The following is a 15724-nucleotide window of genomic DNA, read 5'->3' as shown; positions in this document are numbered from 1 at the left end:
GCGCTTAAAATTTCTTTTTTGGTTTGCTACAATGCCTTTTCTGAAACGTTGTCTCCCTCTGCTGGAACACTGACTTCTTTCATTTAATGCCTGCAGACTATAAAAGAGAAACCAACCCAAAAAGTTTGGTTGATTAGTCTGTGGCATTCTTTTAAACTGTTGCTTATGGCGGTCTCTGTGAGCTTCTCAGTGACATTCAGCCATCCAGGTATCCCGCCTGCAGTAGACGGAATGTGGCAATGGAACGCTGGCTGCGCGTGTCATAATAGGCTCTGAGCCTTTATATACCTGCGCACAGCAGCAGCCACCTTCAGTCTGCTGCTGGACAGCCAGCAGCAGCAGCAGCAGGAGAGGTAATTAATCAGCAACCCTCCTGCTAAGGGTAGACAGCTGCTCGTTCCACCCCCCCCCCCCCGCCTTAATTGGTTCTCCTCCCTTCCAACGGTGTTGAGGCGGGTGGGAACAGCCGGGGGTTGAGGGTACTGTGCTAAAAGAGGTGGAGTTATGCAGATCTAAAACGCGTGGATTGCAGCAGCAGCAAGCCGAAAAGTGCAGGCATGTGAGGGATCTAGAGGTTGACAGCATGTCTTCTTAACGAGAGTCCAGGTGGCCATCTCCACAAATGGACTTTTCAGAATCCTTGGGTGGCACCGTAGTCGGAAACCAATTCTGGTTATCGCTTCTCGGCCTTTTGGCTAAGATCAAGTGTAGTATCTGTTCTTATCAGTTTAATATCTGATACGTCCCCTATCTGGGGACCATATATTAAATGGATTTTTAGAACAGGGAGATGGAAAAAGAGCTTGCTCTGTCCACTCCACGCATTGACCTGGTATTGCAGTATCTCCAGGACCGGTGCACCCCTTCTTTAATGCAGTTTCTAAAATCAGAAAGAATTGAATTCAATGCTTTTTGTTCATTTTGCTTGTTTGTCGGATTTTGGGATGGACTCTTTGGCTTTGCTTTTCTTCTCCTCATTGGATTTTTCATGTTAAAAGTTGCAGAAGCCAGATGACAAGCTCATTTTGGTTCAACTTCAGCAACTGTGCATTGCATTGCCATGTAATGTAATGTAATGCAATGCTATCTATCTAGCTCTCCCTCTATACTTCCTTTTGGATAAACAGACATATTAGGCAAGCATTTTGGAGCTTTCACCTAAATAACTACAGGTGGTGAGATAAGCTGCACAATATAATTGACCTTTCAGTATATTGTTGCACACACACCATCTATTTAGCAAATGCCCTTGTTATCAACAGCAGCCTTTTAAACTCACCTGAGCTAACAGGTATGTGAGCTGGTTACTCTGCTGCGCTTAAAATTTCTTTTTTGGTTTGCTACAATGCCTTTTCTGAAACGTTGTCTCCCTCTGCTGGAACACTGACTTCTTCATTTAATGCCTGCAGACTATAAAAGAGAAACCAACCCAAAAAGTTTGGTTGATTAGTCTGTGGCATTCTTTTAAACTGTTGCTTATGGCGGTCTCTGTGAGCTTCTCAGTGACATTCAGCCATCCAGGTATCCCGCCTGCAGTAGACGGAATGTGGCAATGGAACGCTGGCTGCGCGTGTCATAATAGGCTCTGAGCCTTTATATACCTGCGCACAGCAGCAGCCACCTTCAGTCTGCTGCTGGACAGCCAGCAGCAGCAGCAGCAGGAGAGGTAATTAATCAGCAACCCTCCTGCTAAGGGTAGACAGCTGCTCGTTCCACCCCCCCCCCCCGCCTTAATTGGTTCTCCTCCCTTCCAACGGTGTTGATGCGGGTGGGAACAGCCGGGGGTTGAGGGTACTGTGCTAAAAGAGGTGGAGTTATGCAGATCTAAAACGCGTGGATTGCAGCAGCAGCAAGCCGAAAAGTGCAGGCATGTGAGGGATCTAGAGGTTGACAGCATGTCTTCTTAACGGGAGTCCAGGTGGCCATCTCCACAAATGGACTTTTCAGAATCCTTGGGTGGCACCGTAGTCGGAAACCAATTCTGGTTATCGCTTCTCGGCCTTTTGGCTAAGATCAAGTGTAGTATCTGTTCTTATCAGTTTAATATCTGATACGTCCCCTATCTGGGGACCATATATTAAATGGATTTTTAGAACAGGGAGATGGAAAAAGAGCTTGCTCTGTCCACTCCACGCATTGACCTGGTATTGCAGTATCTCCAGGACCGGTGCACCCCTCCTTTAATGCAGTTTCTAAAATCAGAAAGAATTGAATTCAATGCTTTTTGTTCATTTTGCTTGTTTGTCGGATTTTGGGATGGACTCTTTGGCTTTGCTTTTCTTCTCCTCATTGGATTTTTCATGTTAAAAGTTGCAGAAGCCAGATGACAAGCTCATTTTGGTTCAACTTCAGCAACTGTGCATTGCATTGCCATGTAATGTAATGTAATGCAATGCTATCTATCTAGCTCTCCCTCTATACTTCCTTTTGGATAAACAGACATATTAGGCAAGCATTTTGGAGCTTTCACCTAAATAACTACAGGTGGTGAGATAAGCTGCACAATATAATTGACCTTTCAGTATATTGTTGCACACACACCATCTATTTAGCAAATGCCCTTGTTATCAACAGCAGCCTTTTAAACTCACCTGAGCTAACAGGTATGTGAGCTGGTTACTCTGCTGCGCTTAAAATTTCTTTTTTGGTTTGCTACAATGCCTTTTCTGAAACGTTGTCTCCCTCTGCTGGAACACTGACTTCTTTCATTTAATGCCTGCAGACTATAAAAGAGAAACCAACCCAAAAAGTTTGGTTGATTAGTCTGTGGCATTCTTTTAAACTGTTGCTTATGGCGGTCTCTGTGAGCTTCTCAGTGACATTCAGCCATCCAGGTATCCCGCCTGCAGTAGACGGAATGTGGCAATGGAACGCTGGCTGCGCGTGTCATAATAGGCTCTGAGCCTTTATATACCTGCGCACAGCAGCAGCCACCTTCAGTCTGCTGCTGGACAGCCAGCAGCAGCAGCAGCAGGAGAGGTAATTAATCAGCAACCCTCCTGCTAAGGGTAGACAGCTGCTCGTTCCACCCCCCCCCGCCTTAATTGGTTCTCCTCCCTTCCAACGGTGTTGAGGCGGGTGGGAACAGCCGGGGGTTGAGGGTACTGTGCTAAAAGAGGTGGAGTTATGCAGATCTAAAACGCGTGGATTGCAGCAGCAGCAAGCCGAAAAGTGCAGGCATGTGAGGGATCTAGAGGTTGACAGCATGTCTTCTTAACGGGAGTCCAGGTGGCCATCTCCACAAATGGACTTTTCAGAATCCTTGGGTGGCACCGTAGTCGGAAACCAATTCTGGTTATCGCTTCTCGGCCTTTTGGCTAAGATCAAGTGTAGTATCTGTTCTTATCAGTTTAATATCTGATACGTCCCCTATCTGGGGACCATATATTAAATGGATTTTTAGAACAGGGAGATGGAAAAAGAGCTTGCTCTGTCCACTCCACCATTGACCTGGTATTGCAGTATCTCCAGGACCGGTGCACCCCTTCTTTAATGCAGTTTCTAAAATCAGAAAGAATTGAATTCAATGCTTTTTGTTCATTTTGCTTGTTTGTCGGATTTTGGGATGGACTCTTTGGCTTTGCTTTTCTTCTCCTCATTGGATTTTTCATGTTAAAAGTTGCAGAAGCCAGATGACAAGCTCATTTTGGTTCAACTTCAGCAACTGTGCATTGCATTGCCATGTAATGTAATGTAATGCAATGCTATCTATCTAGCTCTCCCTCTATACTTCCTTTTGGATAAACAGACATATTAGGCAAGCATTTTGGAGCTTTCACCTAAATAACTACAGGTGGTGAGATAAGCTGCACAATATAATTGACCTTTCAGTATATTGTTGCACACACACCATCTATTTAGCAAATGCCCTTGTTATCAACAGCAGCCTTTTAAACTCACCTGAGCTAACAGGTATGTGAGCTGGTTACTCTGCTGCGCTTAAAATTTCTTTTTTGGTTTGCTACAATGCCTTTTCTGAAACGTTGTCTCCCTCTGCTGGAACACTGACTTCTTTCATTTAATGCCTGCAGACTATAAAAGAGAAACCAACCCAAAAAGTTTGGTTGATTAGTCTGTGGCATTCTTTTAAACTGCTGCTTATGGCGGTCTCTGTGAGCTTCTCAGTGACATTCAGCCATCCAGGTATCCCGCCTGCAGTAGACGGAATGTGGCAATGGAACGCTGGCTGCGCGTGTCATAATAGGCTCTGAGCCTTTATATACCTGCGCACAGCAGCAGCCACCTTCAGTCTGCTGCTGGACAGCCAGCAGCAGCAGCAGCAGGAGAGGTAATTAATCAGCAACCCTCCTGCTAAGGGTAGACAGCTGCTCGTTCCACCCCCCCCGCCTTAATTGGTTCTCCTCCCTTCCAACGGTGTTGAGGCGGGTGGGAACAGCCGGGGGTTGAGGGTACTGTGCTAAAAAAGGTGGAGTTATGCAGATCTAAAACGCGTGGATTGCAGCAGCAGCAAGCCGAAAAGTGCAGGCATGTGAGGGATCTAGAGGTTGACAGCATGTCTTCTTAACGGGAGTCCAGGTGGCCATCTCCACAAATGGACTTTTCAGAATCCTTGGGTGGCACCGTAGTCGGAAACCAATTCTGGTTATCGCTTCTCGGCCTTTTGGCTAAGATCAAGTGTAGTATCTGTTCTTATCAGTTTAATATCTGATACGTCCCCTATCTGGGGACCATATATTAAATGGATTTTTAGAACAGGGAGATGGAAAAAGAGCTTGCTCTGTCCACTCCACGCATTGACCTGGTATTGCAGTATCTCCAGGACCGGTGCACACCTTCTTTAATGCAGTTTCTAAAATCAGAAAGAATTGAATTCAATGCTTTTTGTTCATTTTGCTTGTTTGTCGGATTTTGGGATGGACTCTTTGGCTTTGCTTTTCTTCTCCTCATTGGATTTTTCATGTTAAAAGTTGCAGAAGCCAGATGACAAGCTCATTTTGGTTCAACTTCAGCAACTGTGCATTGCATTGCCATGTAATGTAATGTAATGCAATGCTATCTATCTAGCTCTCCCTCTATACTTCCTTTTGGATAAACAGACATATTAGGCAAGCATTTTGGAGCTTTCACCTAAATAACTACAGGTGGTGAGATAAGCTGCACAATATAATTGACCTTTCAGTATATTGTTGCACACACACCATCAATTTAGCAAATGCCCTTGTTATCAACAGCAGCCTTTTAATCTCACCTGAGCTAACAGGTATGTGAGCTGGTTACTCTGCTGCGCTTAAAATTTCTTTTTTGGTTTGCTACAATGCCTTTTCTGAAACGTTGTCTCCCTCTGCTGGAACACTGACTTCTTTCATTTAATGCCTGCAGACTATAAAAGAGAAACCAACCCAAAAAGTTTGGTTGATTAGTCTGTGGCATTCTTTTAAACTGTTGCTTATGGCGGTCTCTGTGAGCTTCTCAGTGACATTCAGCCATCCAGGTATCCCGCCTGCAGTAGACGGAATGTGGCAATGGAACGCTGGCTGCGCGTGTCATAATAGGCTCTGAGCCTTTATATACCTGCGCACAGCAGCAGCCACCTTCAGTCTGCTGCTGGACAGCCAGCAGCAGCAGCAGCAGGAGAGGTAATTAATCAGCAACCCTCCTGCTAAGGGTAGACAGCTGCTCGTTCCACCCCCCCCCCCCGCCTTAATTGGTTCTCCTCCCTTCCAACGGTGTTGAGGCGGGTGGGAACAGCCGGGGGTTGAGGGTACTGTGCTAAAAGAGGTGGAGTTATGCAGATCTAAAACGCGTGGATTGCAGCAGCAGCAAGCCGAAAAGTGCAGGCATGTGAGGGATCTAGAGGTTGACAGCATGTCTTCTTAACATGAGTCCAGGTGGCCATCTTCACAAATGGACTTTTCAGAATCCTTGGGTGGCACCGTAGTCGGAAACCAATTCTGGTTATCGCTTCTCGGCCTTTTGGCTAAGATCAAGTGTAGTATCTGTTCTTATCAGTTTAATATCTGATACGTCCCCTATCTGGGGACCATATATTAAATGGATTTTTAGAACAGGGAGATGGAAAAAGAGCTTGCTCTGTCCACTCCACGTATTGACCTGGTATTGCAGTATCTCCAGGACCGGTGCACCCCTTCTTTAATGCAGTTTCTAAAATCAGAAAGAATTGAATTCAATGCTTTTTGTTCATTTTGCTTGTTTGTCGGATTTTGGGATGGACTCTTTGGCTTTGCTTTTCTTCTCCTCATTGGATTTTTCATGTTAAAAGTTGCAGAAGCCAGATGACAAGCTCATTTTGGTTCAACTTCAGCAACTGTGCATTGCATTGCCATGTAATGTAATGTAATGCAATGCTATCTATCTAGCTCTCCCTCTATACTTCCTTTTGGATAAACAGACATATTAGGCAAGCATTTTGGAGCTTTCACCTAAATAACTACAGGTGGTGAGATAAGCTGCACAATATAATTGACCTTTCAGTATATTGTTGCACACACACCATCTATTTAGCAAATGCCCTTGTTATCAACAGCAGCCTTTTAAACTCACCTGAGCTAACAGGTATGTGAGCTGGTTACTCTGCTGCGCTTAAAATTTCTTTTTTGGTTTGCTACAATGCCTTTTCTGAAACGTTGTCTCCCTCTGCTGGAACACTGACTTCTTTCATTTAATGCCTGCAGACTATAAAAGAGAAACCAACCCAAAAAGTTTGGTTGATTAGTCTGTGGCATTCTTTTAAACTGTTGCTTATGGCGGTCTCTGTGAGCTTCTCAGTGACATTCAGCCATCCAGGTATCCCGCCTGCAGTAGACGGAATGTGGCAATGGAACGCTGGCTGCGCGTGTCATAATAGGCTCTGAGCCTTTATATACCTGCGCACAGCAGCAGCCACCTTCAGTCTGCTGCTGGACAGCCAGCAGCAGCAGCAGCAGGAGAGGTAATTAATCAGCAACCCTCCTGCTAAGGGTAGACAGCTGCTCGTTCCACCCCCCCCCCCCCGCCTTAATTGGTTCTCCTCCCTTCCAACGGTGTTGAGGCGGGTGGGAACAGCCGGGGGTTGAGGGTACTGTGCTAAAAAAGGTGGAGTTATGCAGATCTAAAACGCGTGGATTGCAGCAGCAGCAAGCCGAAAAGTGCAGGCATGTGAGGGATCTAGAGGTTGACAGCATGTCTTCTTAACGGGAGTCCAGGTGGCCATCTCCACAAATGGACTTTTCAGAATCCTTGGGTGGCACCGTAGTCGGAAACCAATTCTGGTTATCGCTTCTCGGCCTTTTGGCTAAGATCAAGTGTAGTATCTGTTCTTATCAGTTTTATATCTGATACGTCCCCTATCTGGGGACCATATATTAAATGGATTTTTAGAACAGGGAGATGGAAAAAGAGCTTGCTCTGTCCACTCCACGCATTGACCTGGTATTGCAGTATCTCCAGGACCGGTGCACACCTTCTTTAATGCAGTTTCTAAAATCAGAAAGAATTGAATTCAATGCTTTTTGTTCATTTTGCTTGTTTGTCGGATTTTGGGATGGACTCTTTGGCTTTGCTTTTCTTCTCCTCATTGGATTTTTCATGTTAAAAGTTGCAGAAGCCAGATGACAAGCTCATTTTGGTTCAACTTCAGCAACTGTGCATTGCATTGCCATGTAATGTAATGTAATGCAATGCTATCTATCTAGCTCTCCCTCTATACTTCCTTTTGGATAAACAGACATATTAGGCAAGCATTTTGGAGCTTTCACCTAAATAACTACAGGTGGTGAGATAAGCTGCACAATATAATTGACCTTTCAGTATATTGTTGCACACACACCATCAATTTAGCAAATGCCCTTGTTATCAACAGCAGCCTTTTAATCTCACCTGAGCTAACAGGTATGTGAGCTGGTTACTCTGCTGCGCTTAAAATTTCTTTTTTGGTTTGCTACAATGCCTTTTCTGAAACGTTGTCTCCCTCTGCTGGAACACTGACTTCTTTCATTTAATGCCTGCAGACTATAAAAGAGAAACCAACCCAAAAAGTTTGGTTGATTAGTCTGTGGCATTCTTTTAAACTGTTGCTTATGGCGGTCTCTGTGAGCTTCTCAGTGACATTCAGCCATCCAGGTATCCCGCCTGCAGTAGACGGAATGTGGCAATGGAACGCTGGCTGCGCGTGTCATAATAGGCTCTGAGCCTTTATATACCTGCGCACAGCAGCAGCCACCTTCAGTCTGCTGCTGGACAGCCAGCAGCAGCAGCAGCAGGAGAGGTAATTAATCAGCAACCCTCCTGCTAAGGGTAGACAGCTGCTCGTTCCACCCCCCCCCCCCGCCTTAATTGGTTCTCCTCCCTTCCAACGGTGTTGAGGCGGGTGGGAACAGCCGGGGGTTGAGGGTACTGTGCTAAAAGAGGTGGAGTTATGCAGATCTAAAACGCGTGGATTGCAGCAGCAGCAAGCCGAAAAGTGCAGGCATGTGAGGGATCTAGAGGTTGACAGCATGTCTTCTTAACATGAGTCCAGGTGGCCATCTTCACAAATGGACTTTTCAGAATCCTTGGGTGGCACCGTAGTCGGAAACCAATTCTGGTTATCGCTTCTCGGCCTTTTGGCTAAGATCAAGTGTAGTATCTGTTCTTATCAGTTTAATATCTGATACGTCCCCTATCTGGGGACCATATATTAAATGGATTTTTAGAACAGGGAGATGGAAAAAGAGCTTGCTCTGTCCACTCCACGCATTGACCTGGTATTGCAGTATCTCCAGGACCGGTGCACCCCTTCTTTAATGCAGTTTCTAAAATCAGAAAGAATTGAATTCAATGCTTTTTGTTCATTTTGCTTGTTTGTCGGATTTTGGGATGGACTCTTTGGCTTTGCTTTTCTTCTCCTCATTGGATTTTTCATGTTAAAAGTTGCAGAAGCCAGATGACAAGCTCATTTTGGTTCAACTTCAGCAACTGTGCATTGCATTGCCATGTAATGTAATGTAATGCAATGCTATCTATCTAGCTCTCCCTCTATACTTCCTTTTGGATAAACAGACATATTAGGCAAGCATTTTGGAGCTTTCACCTAAATAACTACAGGTGGTGAGATAAGCTGCACAATATAATTGACCTTTCAGTATATTGTTGCACACACACCATCTATTTAGCAAATGCCCTTGTTATCAACAGCAGCCTTTTAAACTCACCTGAGCTAACAGGTATGTGAGCTGGTTACTCTGCTGCGCTTAAAATTTCTTTTTTGGTTTGCTACAATGCCTTTTCTGAAACGTTGTCTCCCTCTGCTGGAACACTGACTTCTTTCATTTAATGCCTGCAGACTATAAAAGAGAAACCAACCCAAAAAGTTTGGTTGATTAGTCTGTGGCATTCTTTTAAACTGTTGCTTATGGCGGTCTCTGTGAGCTTCTCAGTGACATTCAGCCATCCAGGTATCCCGCCTGCAGTAGACGGAATGTGGCAATGGAACGCTGGCTGCGCGTGTCATAATAGGCTCTGAGCCTTTATATACCTGCGCACAGCAGCAGCCACCTTCAGTCTGCTGCTGGACAGCCAGCAGCAGCAGCAGCAGGAGAGGTAATTAATCAGCAACCCTCCTGCTAAGGGTAGACAGCTGCTCGTTCCACCCCCCCCCCCGCCTTAATTGGTTCTCCTCCCTTCCAACGGTGTTGAGGCGGGTGGGAACAGCCGGGGGTTGAGGGTACTGTGCTAAAAGAGGTGGAGTTATGCAGATCTAAAACGCGTGGATTGCAGCAGCAGCAAGCCGAAAAGTGCAGGCATGTGAGGGATCTAGAGGTTGACAGCATGTCTTTTTAACGGGAGTCCAGGTGGCCATCTCCACAAATGGACTTTTCAGAATCCTTGGGTGGCACCGTAGTCGGAAACCAATTCTGGTTATCGCTTCTCGGCCTTTTGGCTAAGATCAAGTGTAGTATCTGTTCTTATCAGTTTAATATCTGATACGTCCCCTATCTGGGGACCATATATTAAATGGATTTTTAGAACAGGGAGATGGAAAAAGAGCTTGCTCTGTCCACTCCACGCATTGACCTGGTATTGCAGTATCTCCAGGACCGGTGCACCCCTTCTTTAATGCAGTTTCTAAAATCAGAAAGAATTGAATTCAATGCTTTTTGTTCATTTTGCTTGTTTGTCGGATTTTGGGATGGACTCTTTGGCTTTGCTTTTCTTCTCCTCATTGGATTTTTCATGTTAAAAGTTGCAGAAGCCAGATGACAAGCTCATTTTGGTTCAACTTCAGCAACTGTGCATTGCATTGCCATGTAATGTAATGTAATGCAATGCTATCTATCTAGCTCTCCCTCTATACTTCCTTTTGGATAAACAGACATATTAGGCAAGCATTTTGGAGCTTTCACCTAAATAACTACAGGTGGTGAGATAAGCTGCACAATATAATTGACCTTTCAGTATATTGTTGCACACACACCATCTATTTAGCAAATGCCCTTGTTATCAACAGCAGCCTTTTAAACTCACCTGAGCTAACAGGTATGTGAGCTGGTTACTCTGCTGCGCTTAAAATTTCTTTTTTGGTTTGCTACAATGCCTTTTCTGAAACGTTGTCTCCCTCTGCTGGAACACTGACTTCTTTCATTTAATGCCTGCAGACTATAAAAGAGAAACCAACCCAAAAAGTTTGGTTGATTAGTCTGTGGCATTCTTTTAAACTGTTGCTTATGGCGGTCTCTGTGAGCTTCTCAGTGACATTCAGCCATCCAGGTATCCCGCCTGCAGTAGACGGAATGTGACAATGGAACGCTGGCTGCGCGTGTCATAATAGGCTCTGAGCCTTTATATACCTGCGCACAGCAGCAGCCACCTTCAGTCTGCTGCTGGACAGCCAGCAGCAGCAGCAGCAGGAGAGGTAATTAATCAGCAACCCTCCTGCTAAGGGTAGACAGCTGCTCGTTCCACCCCCCCCCCCCGCCTTAATTGGTTCTCCTCCCTTCCAACGGTGTTGAGGCGGGTGGGAACAGCCGGGGGTTGAGGGTACTGTGCTAAAAAAGGTGGAGTTATGCAGATCTAAAACGCGTGGATTGCAGCAGCAGCAAGCCGAAAAGTGCAGGCATGTGAGGGATCTAGAGGTTGACAGCATGTCTTCTTAACGGGAGTCCAGGTGGCCATCTCCACAAATGGACTTTTCAGAATCCTTGGGTGGCACCGTAGTCGGAAACCAATTCTGGTTATCGCTTCTCGGCCTTTTGGCTAAGATCAAGTGTAGTATCTGTTCTTATCAGTTTTATATCTGATACGTCCCCTATCTGGGGACCATATATTAAATGGATTTTTAGAACAGGGAGATGGAAAAAGAGCTTGCTCTGTCCACTCCACGCATTGACCTGGTATTGCAGTATCTCCAGGACCGGTGCACACCTTCTTTAATGCAGTTTCTAAAATCAGAAAGAATTGAATTCAATGCTTTTTGTTCATTTTGCTTGTTTGTCGGATTTTGGGATGGACTCTTTGGCTTTGCTTTTCTTCTCCTCATTGGATTTTTCATGTTAAAAGTTGCAGAAGCCAGATGACAAGCTCATTTTGGTTCAACTTCAGCAACTGTGCATTGCATTGCCATGTAATGTAATGTAATGCAATGCTATCTATCTAGCTCTCCCTCTATACTTCCTTTTGGATAAACAGACATATTAGGCAAGCATTTTGGAGCTTTCACCTAAATAACTACAGGTGGTGAGATAAGCTGCACAATATAATTGACCTTTCAGTATATTGTTGCACACACACCATCAATTTAGCAAATGCCCTTGTTATCAACAGCAGCCTTTTAATCTCACCTGAGCTAACAGGTATGTGAGCTGGTTACTCTGCTGCGCTTAAAATTTCTTTTTTGGTTTGCTACAATGCCTTTTCTGAAACGTTGTCTCCCTCTGCTGGAACACTGACTTCTTTCATTTAATGCCTGCAGACTATAAAAGAGAAACCAACCCAAAAAGTTTGGTTGATTAGTCTGTGGCATTCTTTTAAACTGTTGCTTATGGCGGTCTCTGTGAGCTTCTCAGTGACATTCAGCCATCCAGGTATCCCGCCTGCAGTAGACGGAATGTGGCAATGGAACGCTGGCTGCGCGTGTCATAATAGGCTCTGAGCCTTTATATACCTGCGCACAGCAGCAGCCACCTTCAGTCTGCTGCTGGACAGCCAGCAGCAGCAGCAGCAGGAGAGGTAATTAATCAGCAACCCTCCTGCTAAGGGTAGACAGCTGCTCGTTCCACCCCCCCCCCCCGCCTTAATTGGTTCTCCTCCCTTCCAACGGTGTTGAGGCGGGTGGGAACAGCCGGGGGTTGAGGGTACTGTGCTAAAAGAGGTGGAGTTATGCAGATCTAAAACGCGTGGATTGCAGCAGCAGCAAGCCGAAAAGTGCAGGTATGTGAGGGATCTAGAGGTTGACAGCATGTCTTCTTAACGGGAGTCCAGGTGGCCATCTCCACAAATGGACTTTTCAGAATCCTTGGGTGGCACCGTAGTCGGAAACCAATTCTGGTTATCGCTTCTCGGCCTTTTGGCTAAGATCAAGTGTAGTATCTGTTCTTATCAGTTTAATATCTGATACGTCCCCTATCTGGGGACCATATATTAAATGGATTTTTAGAACAGGGAGATGGAAAAAGAGCTTGCTCTGTCCACTCCACGCATTGACCTGGTATTGCAGTATCTCCAGGACCGGTGCACCCCTTCTTTAATGCAGTTTCTAAAATCAGAAAGAATTGAATTCAATGCTTTTTGTTCATTTTGCTTGTTTGTCGGATTTTGGGATGGACTCTTTGGCTTTGCTTTTCTTCTCCTCATTGGATTTTTCATGTTAAAAGTTGCAGAAGCCAGATGACAAGCTCATTTTGGTTCAACTTCAGCAACTGTGCATTGCATTGCCATGTAATGTAATGTAATGCAATGCTATCTATCTAGCTCTCCCTCTATACTTCCTTTTGGATAAACAGACATATTAGGCAAGCATTTTGGAGCTTTCACCTAAATAACTACAGGTGGTGAGATAAGCTGCACAATATAATTGACCTTTCAGTATATTGTTGCACACACACCATCTATTTAGCAAATGCCCTTGTTATCAACAGCAGCCTTTTAAACTCACCTGAGCTAACAGGTATGTGAGCTGGTTACTCTGCTGCGCTTAAAATTTCTTTTTTGGTTTGCTACAATGCCTTTTCTGAAACGTTGTCTCCCTCTGCTGGAACACTGACTTCTTTCATTTAATGCCTGCAGACTATAAAAGAGAAACCAACCCAAAAAGTTTGGTTGATTAGTCTGTGGCATTCTTTTAAACTGTTGCTTATGGCGGTCTCTGTGAGCTTCTCAGTGACATTCAGCCATCCAGGTATCCCGCCTGCAGTAGACGGAATGTGGCAATGGAACGCTGGCTGCGCGTGTCATAATAGGCTCTGAGCCTTTATATACCTGCGCACAGCAGCAGCCACCTTCAGTCTGCTGCTGGACAGCCAGCAGCAGCAGCAGCAGGAGAGGTAATTAATCAGCAACCCTCCTGCTAAGGGTAGACAGCTGCTCGTTCCACCCCCCCCCGCCTTAATTGGTTCTCCTCCCTTCCAACGGTGTTGAGGCGGGTGGGAACAGCCGGGGGTTGAGGGTACTGTGCTAAAAGAGGTGGAGTTATGCAGATCTAAAACGCGTGGATTGCAGCAGCAGCAAGCCGAAAAGTGCAGGCATGTGAGGGATCTAGAGGTTGACAGCATGTCTTCTTAACGGGAGTCCAGGTGGCCATCTCCACAAATGGACTTTTCAGAATCCTTGGGTGGCACCGTAGTCGGAAACCAATTCTGGTTATCGCTTCTCGGCCTTTTGGCTAAGATCAAGTGTAGTATCTGTTCTTATCAGTTTAATATCTGATACGTCCCCTATCTGGGGACCATATATTAAATGGATTTTTAGAACAGGGAGATGGAAAAAGAGCTTGCTCTGTCCACTCCACGCATTGACCTGGTATTGCAGTATCTCCAGGACCGGTGCACACCTTCTTTAATGCAGTTTCTAAAATCAGAAAGAATTGAATTCAATGCTTTTTGTTCATTTTGCTTGTTTGTCGGATTTTGGGATGGACTCTTTGGCTTTGCTTTTCTTCTCCTCATTGGATTTTTCATGTTAAAAGTTGCAGAAGCCAGATGACAAGCTCATTTTGGTTCAACTTCAGCAACTGTGCATTGCATTGCCATGTAATGTAATGTAATGCAATGCTATCTATCTAGCTCTCCCTCTATACTTCCTTTTGGATAAACAGACATATTAGGCAAGCATTTTGGAGCTTTCACCTAAATAACTACAGGTGGTGAGATAAGCTGCACAATATAATTGACCTTTCAGTATATTGTTGCACACACACCATCTATTTAGCAAATGCCCTTGTTATCAACAGCAGCCTTTTAAACTCACCTGAGCTAACAGGTATGTGAGCTGGTTACTCTGCTGCGCTTAAAATTTCTTTTTTGGTTTGCTACAATGCCTTTTCTGAAACGTTGTCTCCCTCTGCTGGAACACTGACTTCTTTCATTTAATGCCTGCAGACAATAAAAGAGAAACCAACCCAAAAAGTTTGGTTGATTAGTCTGTGGCATTCTTTTAAACTGTTGCTTATGGCGGTCTCTGTGAGCTTCTCAGTGACATTCAGCCATCCAGGTATCCCGCCTGCAGTAGACGGAATGTGGCAATGGAACGCTGGCTGCGCGTGTCATAATAGGCTCTGAGCCTTTATATACCTGCGCACAGCAGCAGCCACCTTCAGTCTGCTGCTGGACAGCCAGCAGCAGCAGCAGCAGGAGAGGTAATTAATCAGCAACCCTCCTGCTAAGGGTAGACAGCTGCTCGTTCCACCCCCCCCCCCGCCTTAATTGGTTCTCCTCTCTTCCAACGGTGTTGAGGCGGGTGGGAACAGCCGGGGGTTGAGGGTACTGTGCTAAAAGAGGTGGAGTTATGCAGATCTAAAACGCGTGGATTGCAGCAGCAGCAAGCCGAAAAGTGCAGGCATGTGAGGGATCTAGAGGTTGACAGCATGTCTTCTTAACATGAGTCCAGGTGGCCATCTTCACAAATGGACTTTTCAGAATCCTTGGGTGGCACCGTAGTCGGAAACCAATTCTGGTTATCGCTTCTCGGCCTTTTGGCTAAGATCAAGTGTAGTATCTGTTCTTATCAGTTTAATATCTGATACGTCCCCTATCTGGGGACCATATATTAAATGGATTTTTAGAACAGGGAGATGGAAAAAGAGCTTGCTCTGTCCACTCCACGCATTGACCTGGTATTGCAGTATCTCCAGGACCGGTGCACCCCTTCTTTAATGCAGTTTCTAAAATCAGAAAGAATTGAATTCAATGCTTTTTGTTCATTTTGCTTGTTTGTCGGATTTTGGGATGTACTCTTTGGCTTTGCTTTTCTTCTCCTCATTGGATTTTTCATGTTAAAAGTTGCAGAAGCCAGATGACAAGCTAATTTTGGTTCAACTTCAGCAACTGTGCATTGCATTGCCATGTAATGTAATGTAATGCAATGCTATCTATCTAGCTCTCCCTCTATACTTCCTTTTGGATAAACAGACATATTAGGCAAGCATTTTGGAGCTTTCACCTAAATAACTACAGGTGGTGAGATAAGCTGCACAATATAATTGACCTTTCAGTATATTGTTGCACACACACCATCTATTTAGCAAATGCCCTTGTTATCAACAGCAGCCTTTTAAACTCACCTGAGCTAACAGGTA

At 45.1% G+C, this 15724-nt stretch overlaps 12 non-coding genes across 12 annotated transcripts; all 12 read left to right on the top strand.

The window, feature by feature from the left end:
* The first annotated feature begins 675 nt into the window (after positions 1-675).
* On the top strand, positions 676-866 carry LOC141217870 (U2 spliceosomal RNA). Its single transcript, XR_012286641.1, has one exon. It is a non-coding gene; the product is annotated as a U2 spliceosomal RNA (small nuclear RNA).
* Positions 867-1987: 1121 nt separating this feature from the next.
* Positions 1988-2178, top strand: LOC141218096 (U2 spliceosomal RNA). Its single transcript, XR_012286858.1, has one exon. It is a non-coding gene; the product is annotated as a U2 spliceosomal RNA (small nuclear RNA).
* A 1119-nt stretch (positions 2179-3297) lies between these two features.
* LOC141218309 (U2 spliceosomal RNA) lies at positions 3298-3487 on the top strand. The gene has a single exon (XR_012287064.1). It is a non-coding gene; the product is annotated as a U2 spliceosomal RNA (small nuclear RNA).
* A 1118-nt stretch (positions 3488-4605) lies between these two features.
* LOC141218110 (U2 spliceosomal RNA) lies at positions 4606-4796 on the top strand. The gene has a single exon (XR_012286872.1). It is a non-coding gene; the product is annotated as a U2 spliceosomal RNA (small nuclear RNA).
* A 1122-nt stretch (positions 4797-5918) lies between these two features.
* On the top strand, positions 5919-6109 carry LOC141218144 (U2 spliceosomal RNA). The gene has a single exon (XR_012286904.1). It is a non-coding gene; the product is annotated as a U2 spliceosomal RNA (small nuclear RNA).
* Positions 6110-7232: 1123 nt separating this feature from the next.
* Positions 7233-7423, top strand: LOC141218224 (U2 spliceosomal RNA). Its single transcript, XR_012286979.1, has one exon. It is a non-coding gene; the product is annotated as a U2 spliceosomal RNA (small nuclear RNA).
* A 1122-nt stretch (positions 7424-8545) lies between these two features.
* Positions 8546-8736, top strand: LOC141217859 (U2 spliceosomal RNA). The gene has a single exon (XR_012286630.1). It is a non-coding gene; the product is annotated as a U2 spliceosomal RNA (small nuclear RNA).
* Positions 8737-9857: 1121 nt separating this feature from the next.
* Positions 9858-10048, top strand: LOC141217847 (U2 spliceosomal RNA). The gene has a single exon (XR_012286619.1). It is a non-coding gene; the product is annotated as a U2 spliceosomal RNA (small nuclear RNA).
* Positions 10049-11170: 1122 nt separating this feature from the next.
* LOC141218223 (U2 spliceosomal RNA) lies at positions 11171-11361 on the top strand. The gene has a single exon (XR_012286978.1). It is a non-coding gene; the product is annotated as a U2 spliceosomal RNA (small nuclear RNA).
* A 1122-nt stretch (positions 11362-12483) lies between these two features.
* On the top strand, positions 12484-12674 carry LOC141217835 (U2 spliceosomal RNA). The gene has a single exon (XR_012286608.1). It is a non-coding gene; the product is annotated as a U2 spliceosomal RNA (small nuclear RNA).
* A 1119-nt stretch (positions 12675-13793) lies between these two features.
* LOC141218109 (U2 spliceosomal RNA) lies at positions 13794-13984 on the top strand. Its single transcript, XR_012286871.1, has one exon. It is a non-coding gene; the product is annotated as a U2 spliceosomal RNA (small nuclear RNA).
* Positions 13985-15105: 1121 nt separating this feature from the next.
* On the top strand, positions 15106-15296 carry LOC141217824 (U2 spliceosomal RNA). Its single transcript, XR_012286597.1, has one exon. It is a non-coding gene; the product is annotated as a U2 spliceosomal RNA (small nuclear RNA).
* The last annotated feature ends 428 nt before the right edge of the window (positions 15297-15724 follow it).

The sequence above is a fragment of the Phyllobates terribilis genome, unplaced genomic scaffold, assembly GCF_046119375.1.
Source record: "Phyllobates terribilis strain yellow unplaced genomic scaffold, ASM4611937v1 Scaffold_249__1_contigs__length_2872098, whole genome shotgun sequence".
NCBI classification, from domain to species: Eukaryota; Metazoa; Chordata; class Amphibia; order Anura; family Dendrobatidae; genus Phyllobates; species Phyllobates terribilis.
This window is presented reverse-complemented; position numbering and strand designations above follow the sequence as displayed.